Below are 27325 nucleotides of genomic sequence, written 5' to 3'. Positions count from 1 at the left end.
TATAGAATGTAGACTTTAGAATGTACAAAACAGACTACAGAATATAGAATAGAGAAACCAGAATTTAGAACATTGAATGCAGAACACAGAATGTAGAATATAGAATACAGAATAGAGAATGTAGAATAGAGAATGCAGAACACAGAATAAAGACTAGAGAATGCAGAATACAGAACCCAGAATTTAGAACATGCAATACACAACTAAGAACTTAGAATATAGTGTATAGAAAACAGAATATAGAATGTAGAATAAATAATATAGAATACAGTATATAGAAATTAGAATACAGAATACAGAATATAGAATATGCAAATCAGAATGCAGAACCCAGAATGTAGAACATGGAACGCAGATCGGAATTTAGAATATAGAATACAGAAAACAGAAAATAAATTTTACAATATAGAATGCAGTACACACACTATACAATATAAAATACAGAAAACCGAATATAAAATTTAGAATATACAATGTAGAACACAGAATGTAGAATTTAGAATGCAGTATACAGAACCCAGAATTTAGAACATGGAATTCAGAAGAAAGAGTTTAGAATATAGATTACAGTATACAAAACATAGAATGTGGAATATTGAATGTAGAACAGAGAATATAGAATATAGAATTAACAATACAGAACCCAGAATTTAGAAAATGGAATGCAGAACACAGAATATAGAAAATAGAATACAGAATATAGAATGTATTATCAAAAATTTACAACACAGTATATAGAATATAGAATACAGAAGACAGAACCCAGAACTTAGAACATGGAATTCAGAACAAAGAATTTAGAAATTAGAATACAGAATCTAGAATATACAATGTAGAATACAGAATGCTGAACACAGAATATAGAATATAGAATTCAGAATACAGAACCTAGAATTTAGAACATGGAATTAAGTGCACAGAATATAGAATATAGAATACAGAAATATAAAGTAGAATATAGAATATATAACACAGTATATAGAATACTGAATACAGAACACAGAATGTAGAATACATATTGTAGAACACAGAATATAGAATATAAAATACAGAATACAGTACCCAGAATTTAGGACATGGAATTCACAACACAGAATTTATTATATAGAATAAAGAATATGGAATATAGAGTGTAGAACACAGATTATAGAATATAGAATACAGAATTCATAACACAGAATATAGAACATGGAATGCAGAACAAAGAATTAAGAATATAGAATACAGGGTACAGAATATAGAATGAAGAATACAGAGTATAGAATACAGAATACAGAATAAGAAAGTAGAATATAGAATGCAAGAACACAGAATATAGAATGCAGACTACAGAACGCAGAATTTAGAACATGGAATTCAGAACAGAGAATTTAGAAAATAGAGTTCAGAATGCACAATATAGAACGTAGAATATAGAAAGTAGAACACGGAATATAGAATACGGAATGCAGAATATAGAATGTAGAATATAGAATGGAGTACACAAAACATAGAATATAGAATAGAGAATATAGAAGCCAGAATTTAGATCATGGAATGCAGAAAACAGAATTTAGTATATAGAATACAGAATACTGAATATAGAATTTAAAATATAGAATGTAGAACACAGAGTATAGAATAGAATAAGAAATACTGAATATATAATTTAGTATATAGAATATACAACACAGAATATAGAATACGGAATGCAGAATATAGTATACAGAACATAGAATGAAGAACACAGAATATAGAATATGAAAAACAGAATACAGAACCCAGAATTAAGAACATGGAATGCCGAACACACAATTTAGAATATATACTACAGAATACTGAATATAGAATTTAGAACATAGGATGCAGAACACAGAATTTAGAATATAGAATATAGAATACTGAATATAGAATTTAGAACATGGAATGCAGAACTCAGAATATAGAATATAGAATACAGAATACTGAATATAGATTTTATACCATGGAATGCAGAACCCAGAATATAGAATATAGAATACGGAATACTGAATATAGAATTTAGAATATAGAATGTAGAAAACAGAATATACAATATACAATATAGAATATAGAATATAGAACCCAGAATTTAGAACATGGAATATAGAACACAGAATTTAGAATTTAGAATACAGAATACTGAATAAAGAATTTAGAACATGGAATGCATAGCACAGAATTTATAATATAGAATACAGAAAACTAAATATAGGATTTAGAACATGGAATCCAGAACACAGAATTTAGAGTATAGAATACTTTTTACTGAATATAGAATTTACAACATAGATGCAGAACACAGAATTTAGAATATAGAATAAATAATACTGAATATAGAATTTAGAATATAGAATGTAGAACACAGAGTATAGAATATAGAATACGGAATGCCGAAAATAGAATACAGAATATAGAATATAGAACACACAATATAGAATATGGAAAACATAATACACAACCCAGAATTTAGGGCATGGAATGCAGAACACAGAATTTAGAAAATAGAATACAGAACACTGATTATAGAATTAAGAATATAGATTGTAGAACACAGAATATAGAATATAGAATACAGAATGCAGAATAAAGAATGTAGAATATAGAATGGAGTACACAAAATATAGAATATAGAGTAGAGAATAGAGAAGACAGAATTTAGATCATGGAATGCAGAAAACAGAATTTAGAATAAAGAATAAAGAATACTAAATATAGAATTTAGAATATAGAATGAAGAACACAGAATATAAAATATAGAATAGAGAATATAGAACCCAGATTTAGAAAATGGAATGAAGAACACAGAATATTGAATTTAGAATACAGAATACTGAATATAGAATTTAGAATATAGAATGTAGAAAACATAATCTAGAATATAAAACACGGAATGCAGAATATAGAACGTACAATATAGAATGAAGAACAAAATATATAGAAATGAATAGAGAATATAGAACCCAGAACTTAGAACCCGGAATGCAGAAAATAGAATTAAGAATATAGAATACAGCATATTGAATATAGAACTTAGATTATAGAATGTAGAACACTGAATAAAGAATATACAATATAGAATACTGAATATAAATTTAGAATGTAGAATATAGAACACAGAATATAGAATATAGATAAGAAAATATAGAACCCAGAATTTAGAACATGGAATGCAGAACACAGAATTTAGAATATAGAATACAGTATTTTGAATACAGTATGCAGAATATAGAATGTAGAACACAGAGTATAGAATATAGAATACGGAATACAGAATATAGACTACAGAATATAGAATATAGAACACAGAATATAGAATATGGAAAACAGAATACAGAACCCAGAATTTAGACCATAGAATGCAGAACACAGAATTAAGACTATAGAATACAGAATGCTGAATATAGAATTTAGAACATAGAATGCAGAACACAGAATATGGAATACAGAATACAGAACGCAGGATTCAGAACATGGAATTCAGAACACAGAATACATAATATAGAATAAAGAAATAGAATGTAGAATATAGAATATAGAACACAGAATATAGAATATAGAATACAGAATGCAGTATGCAGAATTTAGAACAAGGAATTCAGAACACAGAATATATAATAAAGAATACCGAAATATTATGTGGTATATAGAATGTTTTACACAGAAATTATAATATAGAATACAGTATATAGAATGTACAATACAGAATGTAGAACACAGAATATTGAATACAGATTACGGAATACAGAACCCAGAATTTAGAACATGGAATTCAGAACGCAGAATATAGAATATAGGATACAGAATACATAATATACAATGTAGAATACAGAATGTAGAACACAGAATATAGAATATAGAATACAGAATGTAGAAACTTGATTATACAAGTTGTAATTCAGAACACAAAATTTAGAATATAGAGTGCAGAATACAGAATATAGCATATAGAATTTACATTGTTGAACACAGTATATGGAATATTGTATACAGAATACAGAATATAGAATGTAGAATACTGGTTGTAATACAGAGAATATGGAATTCAGAATACACACTAAAGAACACAGAATTTAGAGCATGGAATTCAGAACACAGAGTTTAGATTATAGAATATTGAATACTGAATATAGAATGTATAACACAGAATATACAACACAGATTATAGAATATAGAATACACAATGCAGAACCCATTATTTAGAACATGGAATTCAGAAAACAGAATTTAGAATATAGAATACAGTATACAGAATGTTGAATATAGAATGTATAACACAGAATATAGAATATAGAAAACAGAATACAGAATCCAGAGTTTAGAACGTAGAATTCAGAACACTGAATTTAGAATATAGAGTACAGAATACAGAATATAGAATGTAGACTTTAGAATGTACAAAACAGACTACAGAATATAGAATAGAGAAACCAGAATTTAGAACATTGAATGCAGAACACAGAATGTAGAATATAGAATACAGAATAGAGAATGTAGAATAGAGAATGCAGAACACAGAATAAAGACTAGAGAATGCAGAATACAGAACCCAGAATTTAGAACATGCAATACACAACTAAGAACTTAGAATATAGTGTATAGAAAACAGAATATAGAATGTAGAATAAATAATATAGAATACAGTATATAGAAATTAGAATACAGAATACAGAATATAGAATATGCAAATCAGAATGCAGAACCCAGAATGTAGAACATGGAACGCAGATCGGAATTTAGAATATAGAATACAGAAAACAGAAAATAAATTTTACAATATAGAATGCAGTACACACACTATACAATATAAAATACAGAAAACCGAATATAAAATTTAGAATATACAATGTAGAACACAGAATGTAGAATTTAGAATGCAGTATACAGAACCCAGAATTTAGAACATGGAATTCAGAAGAAAGAGTTTAGAATATAGATTACAGTATACAAAACATAGAATGTGGAATATTGAATGTAGAACAGAGAATATAGAATATAGAATTAACAATACAGAACCCAGAATTTAGAAAATGGAATGCAGAACACAGAATATAGAAAATAGAATACAGAATATAGAATGTATTATCAAAAATTTACAACACAGTATATAGAATATAGAATACAGAAGACAGAACCCAGAACTTAGAACATGGAATTCAGAACAAAGAATTTAGAAATTAGAATACAGAATCTAGAATATACAATGTAGAATACAGAATGCTGAACACAGAATATAGAATATAGAATTCAGAATACAGAACCTAGAATTTAGAACATGGAATTAAGTGCACAGAATATAGAATATAGAATACAGAAATATAAAGTAGAATATAGAATATATAACACAGTATATAGAATACTGAATACAGAACACAGAATGTAGAATACATATTGTAGAACACAGAATATAGAATATAAAATACAGAATACAGTACCCAGAATTTAGGACATGGAATTCACAACACAGAATTTATTATATAGAATAAAGAATATGGAATATAGAGTGTAGAACACAGATTATAGAATATAGAATACAGAATTCATAACACAGAATATAGAACATGGAATGCAGAACAAAGAATTAAGAATATAGAATACAGGGTACAGAATATAGAATGAAGAATACAGAGTATAGAATACAGAATACAGAATAAGAAAGTAGAATATAGAATGCAAGAACACAGAATATAGAATGCAGACTACAGAACGCAGAATTTAGAACATGGAATTCAGAACAGAGAATTTAGAAAATAGAGTTCAGAATGCACAATATAGAACGTAGAATATAGAAAGTAGAACACGGAATATAGAATACGGAATGCAGAATATAGAATGTAGAATATAGAATGGAGTACACAAAACATAGAATATAGAATAGAGAATATAGAAGCCAGAATTTAGATCATGGAATGCAGAAAACAGAATTTAGTATATAGAATACAGAATACTGAATATAGAATTTAAAATATAGAATGTAGAACACAGAGTATAGAATAGAATAAGAAATACTGAATATATAATTTAGTATATAGAATATTCAACACAGAATATAGAATACGGAATGCAGAATATAGTATACAGAACATAGAATGAAGAACACAGAATATAGAATATGAAAAACAGAATACAGAACCCAGAATTAAGAACATGGAATGCCGAACACACAATTTAGAATATATACTACAGAATACTGAATATAGAATTTAGAACATAGGATGCAGAACACAGAATTTAGAATATAGAATATAGAATACTGAATATAGAATTTAGAACATGGAATGCAGAACTCAGAATATAGAATATAGAATACAGAATACTGAATATAGATTTTATACCATGGAATGCAGAACCCAGAATATAGAATATAGAATACGGAATACTGAATATAGAATTTAGAATATAGAATGTAGAAAACAGAATATACAATATACAATATAGAATATAGAATATAGAACCCAGAATTTAGAACATGGAATATAGAACACAGAATTTAGAATTTAGAATACAGAATACTGAATAAAGAATTTAGAACATGGAATGCATAGCACAGAATTTATAATATAGAATACAGAAAACTAAATATAGGATTTAGAACATGGAATCCAGAACACAGAATTTAGAGTATAGAATACTTTTTACTGAATATAGAATTTACAACATAGATGCAGAACACAGAATTTAGAATATAGAATAAATAATACTGAATATAGAATTTAGAATATAGAATGTAGAACACAGAGTATAGAATATAGAATACGGAATGCCGAAAATAGAATACAGAATATAGAATATAGAACACACAATATAGAATATGGAAAACATAATACACAACCCAGAATTTAGGGCATGGAATGCAGAACACAGAATTTAGAAAATAGAATACAGAACACTGATTATAGAATTAAGAATATAGATTGTAGAACACAGAATATAGAATATAGAATACAGAATGCAGAATAAAGAATGTAGAATATAGAATGGAGTACACAAAATATAGAATATAGAGTAGAGAATAGAGAAGACAGAATTTAGATCATGGAATGCAGAAAACAGAATTTAGAATAAAGAATAAAGAATACTAAATATAGAATTTAGAATATAGAATGAAGAACACAGAATATAAAATATAGAATAGAGAATATAGAACCCAGATTTAGAAAATGGAATGAAGAACACAGAATATTGAATTTAGAATACAGAATACTGAATATAGAATTTAGAATATAGAATGTAGAAAACATAATCTAGAATATAAAACACGGAATGCAGAATATAGAACGTACAATATAGAATGAAGAACAAAATATATAGAAATGAATAGAGAATATAGAACCCAGAACTTAGAACCCGGAATGCAGAAAATAGAATTAAGAATATAGAATACAGCATATTGAATATAGAACTTAGATTATAGAATGTAGAACACTGAATAAAGAATATACAATATAGAATACTGAATATAAATTTAGAATGTAGAATATAGAACACAGAATATAGAATATAGATAAGAAAATATAGAACCCAGAATTTAGAACATGGAATGCAGAACACAGAATTTAGAATATAGAATACAGTATTTTGAATACAGTATGCAGAATATAGAATGTAGAACACAGAGTATAGAATATAGAATACGGAATACAGAATATAGACTACAGAATATAGAATATAGAACACAGAATATAGAATATGGAAAACAGAATACAGAACCCAGAATTTAGACCATAGAATGCAGAACACAGAATTAAGACTATAGAATACAGAATGCTGAATATAGAATTTAGAACATAGAATGCAGAACACAGAATATGGAATACAGAATACAGAACGCAGGATTCAGAACATGGAATTCAGAACACAGAATACATAATATAGAATAAAGAAATAGAATGTAGAATATAGAATATAGAACACAGAATATAGAATATAGAATACAGAATGCAGTATGCAGAATTTAGAACAAGGAATTCAGAACACAGAATATATAATAAAGAATACCGAAATATTATGTGGTATATAGAAAGTTTTACACAGAATTTATAATATAGAATACAGTATATAGAATGTACAATACAGAATGTAGAACACAGAATATTGAATACAGATTACGGAATACAGAACCCAGAATTTAGAACATGGAATTCAGAACGCAGAATATAGAATATAGGATACAGAATACATAATATACAATGTAGAATACAGAATGTAGAACACAGAATATAGAATATAGAATACAGAATGTAGAAACTTGATTATACAAGTTGTAATTCAGAACACAAAATTTAGAATATAGAGTGCAGAATACAGAATATAGCATATAGAATTTACATTGTTGAACACAGTATATGGAATATTGTATACAGAATACAGAATATAGAATGTAGAATACTGGTTGTAATACAGAGAATATGGAATTCAGAATACACACTAAAGAACACAGAATTTAGAGCATGGAATTCAGAACACAGAGTTTAGATTATAGAATATTGAATACTGAATATAGAATGTATAACACAGAATATACAACACAGATTATAGAATATAGAATACACAATGCAGAACCCATTATTTAGAACATGGAATTCAGAAAACAGAATTTAGAATATAGAATACAGTATACAGAATGTTGAATATAGAATGTATAACACAGAATATAGAATATAGAAAACAGAATACAGAACCCAGAGTTTAGAACGTAGAATTCAGAACACTGAATTTAGAATATAGAGTACAGAATACAGAATATAGAATGTAGACTTTAGAATGTACAAAACAGACTACAGAATATAGAATAGAGAAACCAGAATTTAGAACATTGAATGCAGAACACAGAATGTAGAATATAGAATACAGAATAGAGAATGTAGAATAGAGAATGCAGAACACAGAATAAAGACTAGAGAATGCAGAATACAGAACCCAGAATTTAGAACATGCAATACACAACTAAGAACTTAGAATATAGTGTATAGAAAACAGAATATAGAATGTAGAATAAATAATATAGAATACAGTATATAGAAATTAGAATACAGAATACAGAATATAGAATATGCAAATCAGAATGCAGAACCCAGAATGTAGAACATGGAACGCAGATCGGAATTTAGAATATAGAATACAGAAAACAGAAAATAAATTTTACAATATAGAATGCAGTACACACACTATACAATATAAAATACAGAAAACCGAATATAAAATTTAGAATATACAATGTAGAACACAGAATGTAGAATTTAGAATGCAGTATACAGAACCCAGAATTTAGAACATGGAATTCAGAAGAAAGAGTTTAGAATATAGATTACAGTATACAAAACATAGAATGTGGAATATTGAATGTAGAACAGAGAATATAGAATATAGAATTAACAATACAGAACCCAGAATTTAGAAAATGGAATGCAGAACACAGAATATAGAAAATAGAATACAGAATATAGAATGTATTATCAAAAATTTACAACACAGTATATAGAATATAGAATACAGAAGACAGAACCCAGAACTTAGAACATGGAATTCAGAACAAAGAATTTAGAAATTAGAATACAGAATCTAGAATATACAATGTAGAATACAGAATGCTGAACACAGAATATAGAATATAGAATTCAGAATACAGAACCTAGAATTTAGAACATGGAATTAAGTGCACAGAATATAGAATATAGAATACAGAAATATAAAGTAGAATATAGAATATATAACACAGTATATAGAATACTGAATACAGAACACAGAATGTAGAATACATATTGTAGAACACAGAATATAGAATATAAAATACAGAATACAGTACCCAGAATTTAGGACATGGAATTCACAACACAGAATTTATTATATAGAATAAAGAATATGGAATATAGAGTGTAGAACACAGATTATAGAATATAGAATACAGAATTCATAACACAGAATATAGAACATGGAATGCAGAACAAAGAATTAAGAATATAGAATACAGGGTACAGAATATAGAATGAAGAATACAGAGTATAGAATACAGAATACAGAATAAGAAAGTAGAATATAGAATGCAAGAACACAGAATATAGAATGCAGACTACAGAACGCAGAATTTAGAACATGGAATTCAGAACAGAGAATTTAGAAAATAGAGTTCAGAATGCACAATATAGAACGTAGAATATAGAATGTAGAACACGGAATATAGAATACGGAATGCAGATAATAGAATGTAGAATATAGAATGGAGTACACAAAACATAGAATATAGAATAGAGAATATAGAAGCCAGAATTTAGATCATGGAATGCAGAAAACAGAATTTAGTATATAGAATACAGAATACTGAATATAGAATTTAAAATATAGAATGTAGAACACAGAGTATAGAATAGAATAAGAAATACTGAATATATAATTTAGTATATAGAATATACAACACAGAATATAGAATACGGAATGCAGAATATAGTATACAGAACATAGAATGAAGAACACAGAATATAGAATATGAAAAACAGAATACAGAACCCAGAATTAAGAACATGGAATGCCGAACACACAATTTAGAATATATACTACAGAATACTGAATATAGAATTTAGAACATAGGATGCAGAACACAGAATTTAGAATATAGAATATAGAATACTGAATATAGAATTTAGAACATGGAATGCAGAACTCAGAATATAGAATATAGAATACAGAATACTGAATATAGATTTTATACCATGGAATGCAGAACCCAGAATATAGAATATAGAATACGGAATACTGAATATAGAAGTAAGAATATAGAATGTAGAAAACAGAATATACAATATAGAATATAGAATATAGAATATAGAACCCAGAATTTAGAACATGGAATATAGAACACAGAATTTAGAATTTAGAATACAGAATACTGAATAAAGAATTTAGAACATGGAATGCATAGCACAGAATTTATAATATAGAATACAGAAAACTAAATATAGGATTTAGAACATGGAATCCAGAACACAGAATTTAGAGTATAGAATACTTTTTACTGAATATAGAATTTACAACATAGATGCAGAACACAGAATTTAGAATATAGAATAAATAATACTGAATATAGAATTTAGAATATAGAATGTAGAACACAGAGTATAGAATATAGAATACGGAATGCCGAAAATAGAATACAGAATATAGAATATAGAACACACAATACACAATATGGAAAACATAATACACAACCCAGAATTTAGGGCATGGAATGCAGAACACAGAATTTAGAAAATAGAATACAGAACACTGATTATAGAATTAGGAATATAGATTGTAGAACACAGAATATAGAATATAGAATACAGAATGCAGAATAAAGAATGTAGAATATAGAATGGAGTACACAAAATATAGAATATAGAGTAGAGAATAGAGAAGACAGAATTTAGATCATGGAATGCAGAAAACAGAATTTAGAATAAAGAATAAAGAATACTAAATATAGAATTTAGAATATAGAATGAAGAACACAGAATATAAAATATAGAATAGAGAATATAGAACCCAGATTTAGAAAATGGAATGAAGAACACAGAATATTGAATTTAGAATACAGAATACTGAATATAGAATTTAGAATATAGAATGTAGAAAACATAATCTAGAATATAAAACACGGAATGCAGAATATAGAACGTACAATATAGAATGAAGAACAAAAAATATAGAAATGAATAGAGAATATAGAACCCAGAACTTAGAACCCGGAATGCAGAAAATAGAATTAAGAATATAGAATACAGCATATTGAATATAGAACTTAGATTATAGAATGTAGAACACTGAATAAAGAATATACAATATAGAATACTGAATATAAATTTAGAATGTAGAATATAGAACACAGAATATAGAATATAGATAAGAAAATGTAGAACCCAGAATTTAGAAAATGGAATGCAGAACACAGAATTTAGAATATAGAATACAGTATATTGAATACAGTATGCAGAATATAGAATGTAGAACACAGAGAATAGAATATAGAATACGGAATACAGAATATAGACTACAGAATATAGAATAAAGAACACAGAATATAGAATATGGAAAACAGAATACAGAACCCAGAATTTAGACCATAGAATGCAGAACACAGAATTAAGACTATAGAATACAGAATGCTGAATATAGAATTTAGAACATAGAATGCAGAACACAGAATATGGAATACAGAATACAGAACGCAGGATTCAGAACATGGAATTCAGAACACAGAATACATAATATAGAATAAAGGAATAGAATGTAGAATATAGAATATAGAACACAGAATATAGAATATAGAATACAGAATGCCGTATGCAGAATTTAGAACAAGGAATTCAGAACACAGAATATATAATAAAGAATACCGAAATATTATGTGGTATATAGAATGTTTTACACAGAATTTATAATATAGAATACAGTATATATAATGTACAATACAGAATGTAGAACACAGGATATTGAATACAGATTATGGAATACAGAACCCAGAATTTAGAACATGGAATTCAGAACGCAGAATATAGAATATAGGATACAGAATACATAATATACAATGTAGAATACAGAATGTAGAACACAGAATATAGAATATAGAATACAGAATGTAGAAACTTGATTATACAAGTTGTAATTCAGAACACAAAATTTAGAATATAGAGTGCAGAATACAGAATATAGCATATAGAATTTACATTGTTGAACACAGTATATGGAATATTGTATACAGAATACAGAATATAGAATGTAGAATACTGGTTGTAATACAGAGAATATGGAATTCAGAATACACACTAAAGAACACAGAATTTAGAGCATGGAATTCAGAACACAGAGTTTAGATTATAGAATATTGAATACTGAATATAGAATGTATAACACAGAATATACAACACAGATTATAGAATATAGAATACACAATGCAGAACCCATTATTTAGAACATGGAATTCAGAAAACAGAATTTAGAATATAGAATACAGTATACAGAATGTTGAATATAGAATGTATAACACAGAATATAGAATATAGAAAACAGAATACAGAACCCAGAGTTTAGAACGTAGAATTCAGAACACTGAATTTAGAATATAGAGTACAGAATACAGAATATAGAATGTAGACTTTAGAATGTACAAAACAGACTACAGAATATAGAATACAGAAACCAGAATTTAGAACATTGAATGCAGAACACAGAATGTAGAATATAGAATACAGAATAGAGAATGTAGAATAGAGAATGCAGAACACAGAATAAAGAATAGAGAATGCAGAATACAGAACCCAGAATTTAGAACATGCAATACACAACTAAGAACTTAGAATATAGTGTATAGAAAACAGAATATAGAATGTAGAATAAATAATATAGAATACAGTATATAGAAATTAGAATACAGAATACAGTATACAGAATATAGAATATGGAAAACAGAATGCAGAACCCAGAATGTAGAACATGGAACGCAGAACGGAATTTAGAATATAGAATACAGAAAACAGAAAATAAATTTTACAATATAGAATGCAGTACACACACTATACAATATAAAATACAGAAAACCGAATATAAAATTTAGAATATACAATGTAGAACACAGAATGTAGAATTTAGAATGCAGTATACAGAACCCAGAATTTAGAACATGGAATTCAGAAGAAAGAGTTTAGAATATAGATTACAGTATACAAAACATAGAATGTGGAATATTGAATGTAGAACAGAGAATATAGAATATAGAATTAACAATACAGAACCCAGAATTTAGAAAATGGAATGCAGAACACAGAATATAGAAAATAGAATACAGAATATAGAATGTATTATCAAAAATTTACAACACAGTATATAGAATATAGAATACAGAAGACAGAACCCAGAACTTAGAACATGGAATTCAGAACAAAGAATTTAGAAATTAGAATACAGAATCTAGAATATACAATGTAGAAGACAGAATGCTGAACACAGAATATAGAATATAGAATTCAGAATACAGAACCTAGAATTTAGAACATGGAATTAAGTGCACAGAATATAGAATATAGAATACAGAAATATAAAGTAGAATATAGAATATATAACACAGTATATAGAATACTGAATACAGAACACAGAATGTAGAATACATATTGTAGAACACAGAATATAGAATATAAAATACAGAATACAGTACCCAGAATTTAGGACATGGAATTCACAACACAGAATTTATTATATAGAATAAAGAATATGGAATATAGAGTGTAGAACACAGATTATAGAATATAGAATACAGAATTCATAACACAGAATATAGAACATGGAATGCAGAACAAAGAATTAAGAATATAGAATACAGGGTACAGAATATAGAATGAAGAATACAGAGTATAGAATACAGAATACAGAATAAGAAATTAGAATATAGAATGCAAGAACACAGAATATAGAATGCAGACTACAGAACGCAGAATTTAGAACATGGAATTCAGAACAGAGAATTTAGAAAATAGAGTTCAGAATGCACAATATAGAACGTAGAATATAGAATGTAGAACACGGAATATAGAATACGGAATGCAGAATATAGAATGTAGAATATAGAATGGAGTACACAAAACATAGAATATAGAATAGAGAATATAGAAGCCAGAATTTAGATCATGGAATGCAGAAAACAGAATTTAGTATATAGAATACAGAATACTGAATATAGAATTTAAAATATAGAATGTAGAACACAGAGTATAGAATAGAATAAGAAATACTGAATATATAATTTAGTATATAGAATATACAACACAGAATATAGAATACGGAATGCAGAATATAGTATACAGAACATAGAATGAAGAACACAGAATATAGAATATGAAAAACAGAATACAGAACCCAGAATTAAGAACATGGAATGCCGAACACACAATTTAGAATATATACTACAGAATACTGAATATAGAATTTAGAACAAAGGATGCAGAACACAGAATTTAGAATATAGAATATAGAATACTGAATATAGAATTTAGAACATGGAATGCAGAACTCAGAATATAGAATATAGAATACAGAATACTGAATATAGATTTTATACCATGGAATGCAGAACCCAGAATATAGAATATAGAATACGGAATACTGAATATAGAATTTAGAATATAGAATGTAGAAAACAGAATATACAATATACAATATAGAATATAGAATATAGAACCCAGAATTTAGAACATGGAATATAGAACACAGAATTTAGAATTTAGAATACAGAATACGGAATAAAGAATTTAGAACATGGAATGCATAGCACAGAATTTATAATATAGAATACAGAAAACTAAATATAGGATTTAGAACATGGAATCCAGAACACAGAATTTAGAGTATAGAATACTTTTAACTGAATATAGAATTTACAACATAGATGCAGAACACAGAATTTAGAATATAGAATAAATAATACTGAATATAGAATTTAGAATATAGAATGTAGAACACAGAGTATAGAATATAGAATACGGAATGCCGAAAATAGAATACAGAATAAAGAATATAGAACACACAATACACAATATGGAAAACATAATACACAACCCAGAATTTAGGGCATGGAATGCAGAACACAGAATTTAGAAAATAGAATACAGAACACTGATTATAGAATTAAGAATATAGATTGTAGAACACAGAATATAGAATATAGAATACAGAATGCAGAATAAAGAATGTAGAATATAGAATGGAGTACACAAAATATAGAATATAGAGTAGAGAATAGAGAAGACAGAATTTAGATCATGGAATGCAGAAAACAGAATTTAGAATAAAGAATAAAGAATACTAAATATAGAATTTAGAATATAGAATGAAGAACACAGAATATAAAATATAGAATAGAGAATATAGAACCCAGATTTAGAAAATGGAATGAAGAACACAGAATATTGAATTTAGAATACAGAATACTGAATATAGAATTTAGAATATAGAATGTAGAAAACATAATATAGAATATAAAACACGGAATGCAGAATATAGAACGTACAATATAGAATGAAGAACAAAATATATAGAAATGAATAGAGAATATAGAACCCAGAACTTAGAACCCGGAATGCAGAAAATAGAATTAAGAATATAGAATACAGCATATTGAATATAGAACTTAGATTATAGAATGTAGAACACTGAATAAAGAATATACAATATAGAATACTGAATATAAATTTAGAATGTAGAATATAGAACACAGAATATAGAATATAGATAAGAAAATATAGAACCCAGAATTTAGAACATGGAATGCAGAACACAGAATTTAGAATATAGAATACAGTATTTTGAATACAGTATGCAGAATATAGAATGTAGAACACAGAGTATAGAATATAGAATACGGAATACAGAATATAGACTACAGAATATAGAATATAGAACACAGAATATAGAATATGGAAAACAGAATACAGAACCCAGAATTTAGACCATAGAATGCAGAACACAGAATTAAGACTATAGAATACAGAATGCTGAATATAGAATTTAGAACATAGAATGCAGAACACAGAATATGGAATACAGAATACAGAACGCAGGATTCAGAACATGGAATTCAGAACACAGAATACATAATATAGAATAAAGAAATAGAATGTAGAATATAGAATATAGAACACAGAATATAGAATATAGAATACAGAATGCAGTATGCAGAATTTAGAACAAGGAATTCAGAACACAGAATATATAATAAAGAATACCGAAATATTATGTGGTATATAGAAAGTTTTACACAGAATTTATAATATAGAATACAGTATATAGAATGTACAATACAGAATGTAGAACACAGAATATTGAATACAGATTACGGAATACAGAACCCAGAATTTAGAACATGGAATTCAGAACGCAGAATATAGAATATAGGATACAGAATACATAATATACAATGTAGAATACAGAATGTAGAACACAGAATATAGAATATAGAATACAGAATGTAGAAACTTGATTATACAAGTTGTAATTCAGAACACAAAATTTAGAATATAGAGTGCAGAATACAGAATATAGCATATAGAATTTACATTGTTGAACACAGTATATGGAATATTGTATACAGAATACAGAATATAGAATGTAGAATACTGGTTGTAATACAGAGAATATGGAATTCAGAATACACACTAAAGAACACAGAATTTAGAGCATGGAATTCAGAACACAGAGTTTAGATTATAGAATATTGAATACTGAATATAGAATGTATAACACAGAATATACAACACAGATTATAGAATATAGAATACACAATGCAGAACCCATTATTTAGAACATGGAATTCAGAAAACAGAATTTAGAATATAGAATACAGTATACAGAATGTTGAATATAGAATGTATAACACAGAATATAGAATATAGAAAACAGAATACAGAACCCAGAGTTTAGAACGTAGAATTCAGAACACTGAATTTAGAATATAGAGTACAGAATACAGAATATAGAATGTAGACTTTAGAATGTACAAAACAGACTACAGAATATAGAATACAGAAACCAGAATTCAGAACATTGAATGCAGAACACAGAATGTAGAATATAGAATACAGAATAGAGAATGTAGAATAGAGAATGCAGAACACAGAATAAAGAATAGAGAATGCAGAATACAGAACCCAGAATTTAGAACATGCAATACACAACTAAGAACTTAGAATATAGTGTATAGAAAACAGAATATAGAATGTAGAATAAATAATATAGAATACAGTATATAGAAATTAGAATACAGAATACAGAATATAGAATATGGAAAACAGAATGCAGAACCCAGAATGTAGAACATGGAACGCAGAACGGAATTTAGAATATAGAATACAGAAAACAGAAAATAAATTTTACAATATAGAATGCAGTACACACACTATACAATATAAAATACAGAAAACCGAATATAAAATTTAGAATATACAATGTAGAACACAGAATGTAGAATTTAGAATGCAGTATACAGAACCCAGAATTTAGAACATGGAATTCAGAAGAAAGAGTTTAGAATATAGATTACAGTATACAAAACATAGAATGTGGAATATTGAATGTAGAACAGAGAATATAGAATATAGAATTAACAATACAGAACCCAGAATTTAGAAAATGGAATGCAGAACACAGAATATAGAAAATAGAATACAGAATATAGAATGTATTATCAAAAATTTACAACACAGTATATAGAATATAGAATACAGAAGACAGAACCCAGAACTTAGAACATGGAATTCAGAACAAAGAATTTAGAAATTAGAATACAGAATCTAGAATATACAATGTAGAAGACAGAATGCTGAACACAGAATATAGAATATAGAATTCAGAATACAGAACCTAGAATTTAGAACATGGAATTAAGTGCACAGAATATAGAATATAGAATACAGAAATATAAAGTAGAATATAGAATATATAACACAGTATATAGAATACTGAATACAGAACACAGAATGTAGAATACATATTGTAGAACACAGAATATAGAATATAAAATACAGAATACAGTACCCAGAATTTAGGACATGGAATTCACAACACAGAATTTATTATATAGAATAAAGAATATGGAATATAGAGTGTAGAACACAGATTATAGAATATAGAATACAGAATTCATAACACAGAATATAGAACATGGAATGCAGAACAAAGAATTAAGAATATAGAATACAGGGTACAGAATATAGAATGAAGAATACAGAGTATAGAATACAGAATACAGAATAAGAAAGTAGAATATAGAATGCAAGAACACAGAATATAGAATGCAGACTACAGAACGCAGAATTTAGAACATGGAATTCAGAACAGAGAATTTAGAAAATAGAGTTCAGAATGCACAATGTAGAACATAGAATATAGAATGTAGAACACGGAATATAGAATACGGAATGCAGAATATAGAATGTAGAATATAGAATGGAGTACACAAAACATAGAATATAGAATAGAGAATATAGAAGCCAGAATTTAGATCATGGAATGCAGAAAACAGAATTTAGTATATAGAATACAGAATACTGAATATAGAATTTAAAATATAGAATGTAGAACACAGAGTATAGAATAGAATAAGAAATACTGAATATATAATTTAGTATATAGAATATACAACACAGAATATAGAATACGGAATGCAGAATATAGTATACAGAACATAGAATGAAGAACACAGAATATAGAATATGAAAAACAGAATACAGAACCCAGAATTAAGAACATGGAATGCCGAACACACAATTTAGAATATATACTACAGAATACTGAATATAGAATTTAGAACATAGGATGCAGAACACAGAATTTAGAATATAGAATATAGAACACTGAATATAGAATTTAGAACATGGAATGCAGAACTCAGAATATAGAATATAGAATACAGAATACTGAATATAGATTTTATACCATGGAATGCAGAACCCAGAATATAGAATATAGAATACGGAATACTGAATATAGAATTTAGAATATAGAATGTAGAAAACAGAATATACAATATACAATATAGAATATAGAATATAGAACCCAGAATTTAGAACATGGAATATAGAACACAGAATTTAGAATTTAGAATACAGAATACTGAATAAAGAATTTAGAACATGGAATGCATAGCACAGAATTTATAATATAGAATACAGAAAACTAAATATAGGATTTAGAACATGGAATCCAGAACACAGAATTTAGAGTATAGAATACTTTTTACTGAATATAGAATTTACAACATAGATGCAGAACACAGAATTTAGAATATAGAATAAATAATACTGAATATAGAATTTAGAATATAGAATGTAGAACACAGAGTATAGAATATAGAATACGGAATGCCGAAAATAGAATACAGAATATAGAATATAGAACACACAATACACAATATGGAAAACATAATACACAACCCAGAATTTAGGGCATGGAATGCAGAACACAGAATTTAGAAAATAGAATACAGAACACTGATTATAGAATTAAGAATATAGATTGTAGAACACAGAATATAGAATATAGAATACAGAATGCAGAATAAAGAATGTAGAATATAGAATGGAGTACACAAAATATAGAATATAGAGTAGAGAATAGAGAAGACAGAATTTAGATCATGGAATGCAGAAAACAGAATTTAGAATAAAGAATAAAGAATACTAAATATAGAATTTAGAATATAGAATGAAGAACACAGAATATAAAATATAGAATAGAGAATATAGAACCCAGATTTAGAAAATGGAATGAAGAACACAGAATATTGAATTTAGAATACAGAATACTGAATATAGAATTTAGAATATAGAATGTAGAAAACATAATATAGAATATAAAACACGGAATGCAGAATATAGAACGTACAATATAGAATGAAGAACAAAAAATATAGAAATGAATAGAGAATATAGAACCCAGAACTTAGAACCCGGAATGCAGAAAATAGAATTAAGAATATAGAATACAGCATATTGAATATAGAACTTAGATTATAGAATGTAGAACACTGAATAAAGAATATACAATATAGAATACTGAATATAAATTTAGAATGTAGAATATAGAACACAGAATATAGAATATAGATAAGAAAATATAGAACCCAGAATTTAGAACATGGAATGCAGAACACAGAATTTAGAATATAGAATACAGTATATTGAATACAGTATGCAGAATATAGAATGTAGAACACAGAGAATAGAATATAGAATACGGAATACAGAATATAGACTACAGAATATAGAATAAAGAACACAGAATATAGAATATGGAAAACAGAATACAGAACCCAGAATTTAGACCATAGAATGCAGAACACAGAATTAAGACTATAGAATACAGAATGCTGAATATAGAATTTAGAACATAGAATGCAGAACACAGAATATGGAATACAGAATACAGAACGCAGGATTCAGAACATGGAATTCAGAACACAGAATACATAATATAGAATAAAGGAATAGAATGTAGAATATAGAATATAGAACACAGAATATAGAATATAGAATACAGAATGCAGTATGCAGAATTTAGAACAAGGAATTCAGAACACAGAATATATAATAAAGAATACCGAAATATTATGTGGTATATAGAATGTTTTACACAGAATTTATAATATAGAATACAGTATATATAATGTACAATACAGAATGTAGAACACAGAATATTGAATACAGATTATGGAATACAGAACCCAGAATTTAGAACATGGAATTCAGAACGCAGAATATAGAATATAGGATACAGAATACATAATATACAATGTAGAATACAGAATGTAGAACACAGAATATAGAATATAGAATACAGAATGTAGAAACTTGATTATACAAGTTGTAATTCAGAACACAAAATTTAGAATATAGAGTGCAGAATACAGAATATAGCATATAGAATTTACATTGTTGAACACAGTATATGGAATATTGTATACAGAATACAGAATATAGAATGTAGAATACTGGTTGTAATACAGAGAATATGGAATTCAGAATACACACTAAAGAACACAGAATTTAGAGCATGGAATTCAGAACACAGAGTTTAGATTATAGAATATTGAATACTGAATATAGAATGTATAACACAGAATATACAACACAGATTATAGAATATAGAATACACAATGCAGAACCCATTATTTAGAACATGGAATTCAGAAAACAGAATTTAGAATATAGAATACAGTATACAGAATGTTGAATATAGAATGTATAACACAGAATATAGAATATAGAAAACAGAATACAGAACCCAGAGTTTAGAACGTAGAATTCAGAACACTGAATTTAGAATATAGAGTACAGAATACAGAATATAGAATGTAGACTTTAGAATGTACAAAACAGACTACAGAATATAGAATACAGAAACCAGAATTTAGAACATTGAATGCAGAACACAGAATGTAGAATATAGAATACAGAATAGAGAATGTAGAATAGAGAATGCAGAACACAGAATAAAGAATAGAGAATGCAGAATACAGAACCCAGAATTTAGAACATGCAATACACAACTAAGAACTTAGAATATAGTGTATAGAAAACAGAATATAGAATGTAGAATAAATAATATAGAATACAGTATATAGAAATTAGAATACAGAATACAGAATATAGAATATGGAAAACAGAATGCAGAACCCAGAATGTAGAACATGGAACGCAGAACGGAATTTAGAATATAGAATACAGAAAACAGAAAATAAATTTTACAATATAGAATGCAGTACACACACTATACAATATAAAATACAGAAAACCGAATATAAAATTTAGAATATACAATGTAGAACACAGAATGTAGAATTTAGAATGCAGTATACAGAACCCAGAATTTAGAACATGGAATTCAGAAGAAAGAGTTTAGAATATAGATTACAGTATACAAAACATAGAATGTGGAATATTGAATGTAGAACAGAGAATATAGAATATAGAATTAACAATACAGAACCCAGAATTTAGAAAATGGAATGCAGAACACAGAATATAGAAAATAGAATACAGAATATAGAATGTATTATCAAAAATTTACAACACAGTATATAGAATATAGAATACAGAAGACAGAACCCAGAACTTAGAACATGGAATTCAGAACAAAGAATTTAGAAATTAGAATACAGAATCTAGAATATACAATGTAGAAGACAGAATGCTGAACACAGAATATAGAATATAGAATTCAGAATACAGAACCTAGAATTTAGAACATGGAATTAAGTGCACAGAATATAGAATATAGAATACAGAAATATAAAGTAGAATATAGAATATATAACACAGTATATAGAATACTGAATACAGAACACAGAATGTAGAATACATATTGTAGAACACAGAATATAGAATATAAAATACAGAATACAGTACCCAGAATTTAGGACATGGAATTCACAACACAGAATTTATTATATAGAATAAAGAATATGGAATATAGAGTGTAGAACACAGATTATAGAATATAGAATACAGAATTCATAACACAGAATATAGAACATGGAATGCAGAACAAAGAATTAAGAATATAGAATACAGGGTACAGAATATAGAATGAAGAATACAGAGTATAGAATACAGAATACAGAATAAGAAAGTAGAATATAGAATGCAAGAACACAGAATATAGAATGCAGACTACAGAACGCAGAATTTAGAACATGGAATTCAGAACAGAGAATTTAGAAAATAGAGTTCAGAATGCACAATATAGAACGTAGAATATAGAATGTAGAACACGGAATATAGAATACGGAATGCAGAATATAGAATGTAGAATATAGAATGGAGTACACAAAACATAGAATATAGAATAGAGAATATAGAAGCCAGAATTTAGATCATGGAATGCAGAAAACAGAATTTAGTATATAGAATACAGAATACTGAATATAGAATTTAAAATATAGAATGTAGAACACAGAGTATAGAATAGAATAAGAAATACTGAATATATAATTTAGTATATAGAATATACAACACAGAATATAGAATACGGAATGCAGAATATAGTATACAGAACATAGAATGAAGAACACAGAATATAGAATATGAAAAACAGAATACAGAACCCAGAATTAAGAACATGGAATGCCGAACACACAATTTAGAATATATACTACAGAATACTGAATATAGAATTTAGAACAAAGGATGCAGAACACAGAATTTAGAATATAGAATATAGAATACTGAATATAGAATTTAGAACATGGAATGCAGAACTCAGAATATAGAATATAGAATACAGAATACTGAATATAGATTTTATACCATGGAATGCAGAACCCAGAATATAGAATATAGAATACGGAATACTGAATATAGAATTTAGAATATAGAATGTAGAAAACAGAATATACAATATACAATATAGAATATAGAATATAGAACCCAGAATTTAGAACATGGAATATAGAACACAGAATTTAGAATTTAGAATACAGAATACTGAATAAAGAATTTAGAACATGGAATGCATAGCACAGAATTTATAATATAGAATACAGAAAACTAAATATAGGATTTAGAACATGGAATCCAGAACACAGAATTTAGAGTATAGAATACTTTTTACTGAATATAGAATTTACAACATAGATGCAGAACACAGAATTTAGAATATAGAATAAATAATACTGAATATAGAATTTAGAATATAGAATGTAGAACACAGAGTATAGAATATAGAATACGGAATGCCGAAAATAGAATACAGAATATAGAATATAGAACACACAATATAGAATATGGAAAACATAATACACAACCCAGAATTTAGGGCATGGAATGCAGAACACAGAATTTAGAAAATAGAATACAGAACACTGATTATAGAATTAAGAATATAGATTGTAGAACACAGAATATAGAATATAGAATACAGAATGCAGAATAAAGAATGTAGAATATAGAATGGAGTACACAAAATATAGAATATAGAGTAGAGAATAGAGAAGACAGAATTTAGATCATGGAATGCAGAAAACAGAATTTAGAATAAAGAATAAAGAATACTAAATATAGAATTTAGAATATAGAATGAAGAACACAGAATATAAAATATAGAATAGAGAATATAGAACCCAGATTTAGAAAATGGAATGAAGAACACAGAATATTGAATTTAGAATACAGAATACTGAATATAGAATTTAGAATATAGAATGTAGAAAACATAATCTAGAATATAAAACACGGAATGCAGAATATAGAACGTACAATATAGAATGAAGAACAAAATATATAGAAATGAATAGAGAATATAGAACCCAGAACTTAGAACCCGGAATGCAGAAAATAGAATTAAGAATATAGAATACAGCATATTGAATATAGAACTTAGATTATAGAATGTAGAACACTGAATAAAGAATATACAATATAGAATACTGAATATAAATTTAGAATGTAGAATATAGAACACAGAATATAGAATATAGATAAGTAAATATAGAACCCAGAATTTAGAACATGGAATGCAGAACACAGAATTTAGAATATAGAATACAGTATTTTGAATACAGTATGCAGAATATAGAATGTAGAACACAGAGTATAGAATATAGAATACGGAATACAGAATATAGACTACAGAATATAGAATATAGAACACAGAATATAGAATATGGAAAACAGAATACAGAACCCAGAATTTAGACCATAGAATGCAGAACACAGAATTAAGACTATAGAATACAGAATGCTGAATATAGAATTTAGAACATAGAATGCAGAACACAGAATATGGAATACAGAATACAGAACGCAGGATTCAGAACATGGAATTCAGAACACAGAATACATAATATAGAATAAAGGAATAGAATGTAGAATATAGAATATAGAACACAGAATATAGAATATAGAATACAGAATGCAGTATGCAGAATTTAGAACAAGGAATTCAGAACACAGAATATATAATAAAGAATACCGAAATATTATGTGGTATATAGAAAGTTTTACACAGAATTTATAATATAGAATACAGTATATAGAATGTACAATACAGAATGTAGAACACAGAATATTGAATACAGATTACGGAATACAGAACCCAGAATTTAGAACATGGAATTCAGAACGCAGAATATAGAATATAGGATACAGAATACATAATATACAATGTAGAATACAGAATGTAGAACACAGAATATAGAATATAGAATACAGAATGTAGAAACTTGATTATACAAGTTGTAATTCAGAACACAAAATTTAGAATATAGAGTGCAGAATACAGAATATAGCATATAGAATTTACATTGTTGAACACAGTATATGGAATATTGTATACAGAATACAGAATATAGAATGTAGAATACTGGTTGTAATACAGAGAATATGGAATACAGAATACACACTAAAGAACACAGAATTTAGAGCATGGAATTCAGAACACAGAGTTTAGATTATAGAATATTGAATACTGAATATAGAATGTATAACACAGAATATACAACACAGATTATAGAATATAGAATACACAATGCAGAACCCATTATTTAGAACATGGAATTCAGAAAACAGAATTTAGAATATAGAATACAGTATACAGAATGTTGAATATAGAATGTATAACACAGAATATAGAATATAGAAAACAGAATACAGAACCCAGAGTTTAGAACGTAGAATTCAGAACACTGAATTTAGAATATAGAGTACAGAATACAGAATATAGAATGTAGACTTTAGAATGTACAAAACAGACTACAGAATATAGAATACAGAAACCAGAATTTAGAACATTGAATGCAGAACACAGAATGTAGAATATAGAATACAGAATAGAGAATGTAGAATAGAGAATGCAGAACACAGAATAAAGAATAGAGAATGCAGAATACAGAACCCAGAATTTAGAACATGCATTACACAACTAAGAACTTAGAATATAGTGTATAGAAAACAGAATATAGAATGTAGAATAAATAATATAGAATACAGTATATAGAAATTAGAATACAGAATACAGAATATAGAATATGGAAAACAGAATGCAGAACCCAGAATGTAGAACATGGAACGCAGAACGGAATTTAGAATATAGAATACAGAAAACAGAAAATAAATTTTACAATATAGAATGCAGTACACACACTATACAATATAAAATACAGAAAACCGAATATAAAATTTAGAATATACAATGTAGAACACAGAATGTAGAATTTAGAATGCAGTATACAGAACCCAGAATTTAGAACATGGAATTCAGAAGAAAGAGTTTAGAATATAGATTACAGTATACAAAACATAGAATGTGGAATATTGAATGTAGAACAGAGAATATAGAATATAGAATTAACAATACAGAACCCAGAATTTAGAAAATGGAATGCAGAACACAGAATATAGAAAATAGAATACAGAATATAGAATGTATTATCAAAAATTTACAACACAGTATATAGAATATAGAATACAGAAGACAGAACCCAGAACTTAGAACATGGAATTCAGAACAAAGAATTTAGAAATTAGAATACAGAATCTAGAATATACAATGTAGAAGACAGAATGCTGAACACAGAATATAGAATATAGAATTCAGAATACAGAACCTAGAATTTAGAACATGGAATTAAGTGCACAGAATATAGAATATAGAATACAGAAATATAAAGTAGAATATAGAATATATAACACAGTATATAGAATACTGAATACAGAACACAGAATGTAGAATACATATTGTAGAACACAGAATATAGAATATAAAATACAGAATACAGTACCCAGAATTTAGGACATGGAATTCACAACACAGAATT

This window comes from Vicugna pacos, unplaced genomic scaffold, assembly GCF_048564905.1.
Source record: "Vicugna pacos unplaced genomic scaffold, VicPac4 scaffold_192, whole genome shotgun sequence".
Classification (NCBI taxonomy): domain Eukaryota; kingdom Metazoa; phylum Chordata; class Mammalia; order Artiodactyla; family Camelidae; genus Vicugna; species Vicugna pacos.
The sequence above is the reverse complement of the archived record's forward strand: the minus strand, read 5'-3'. Positions refer to the sequence as shown.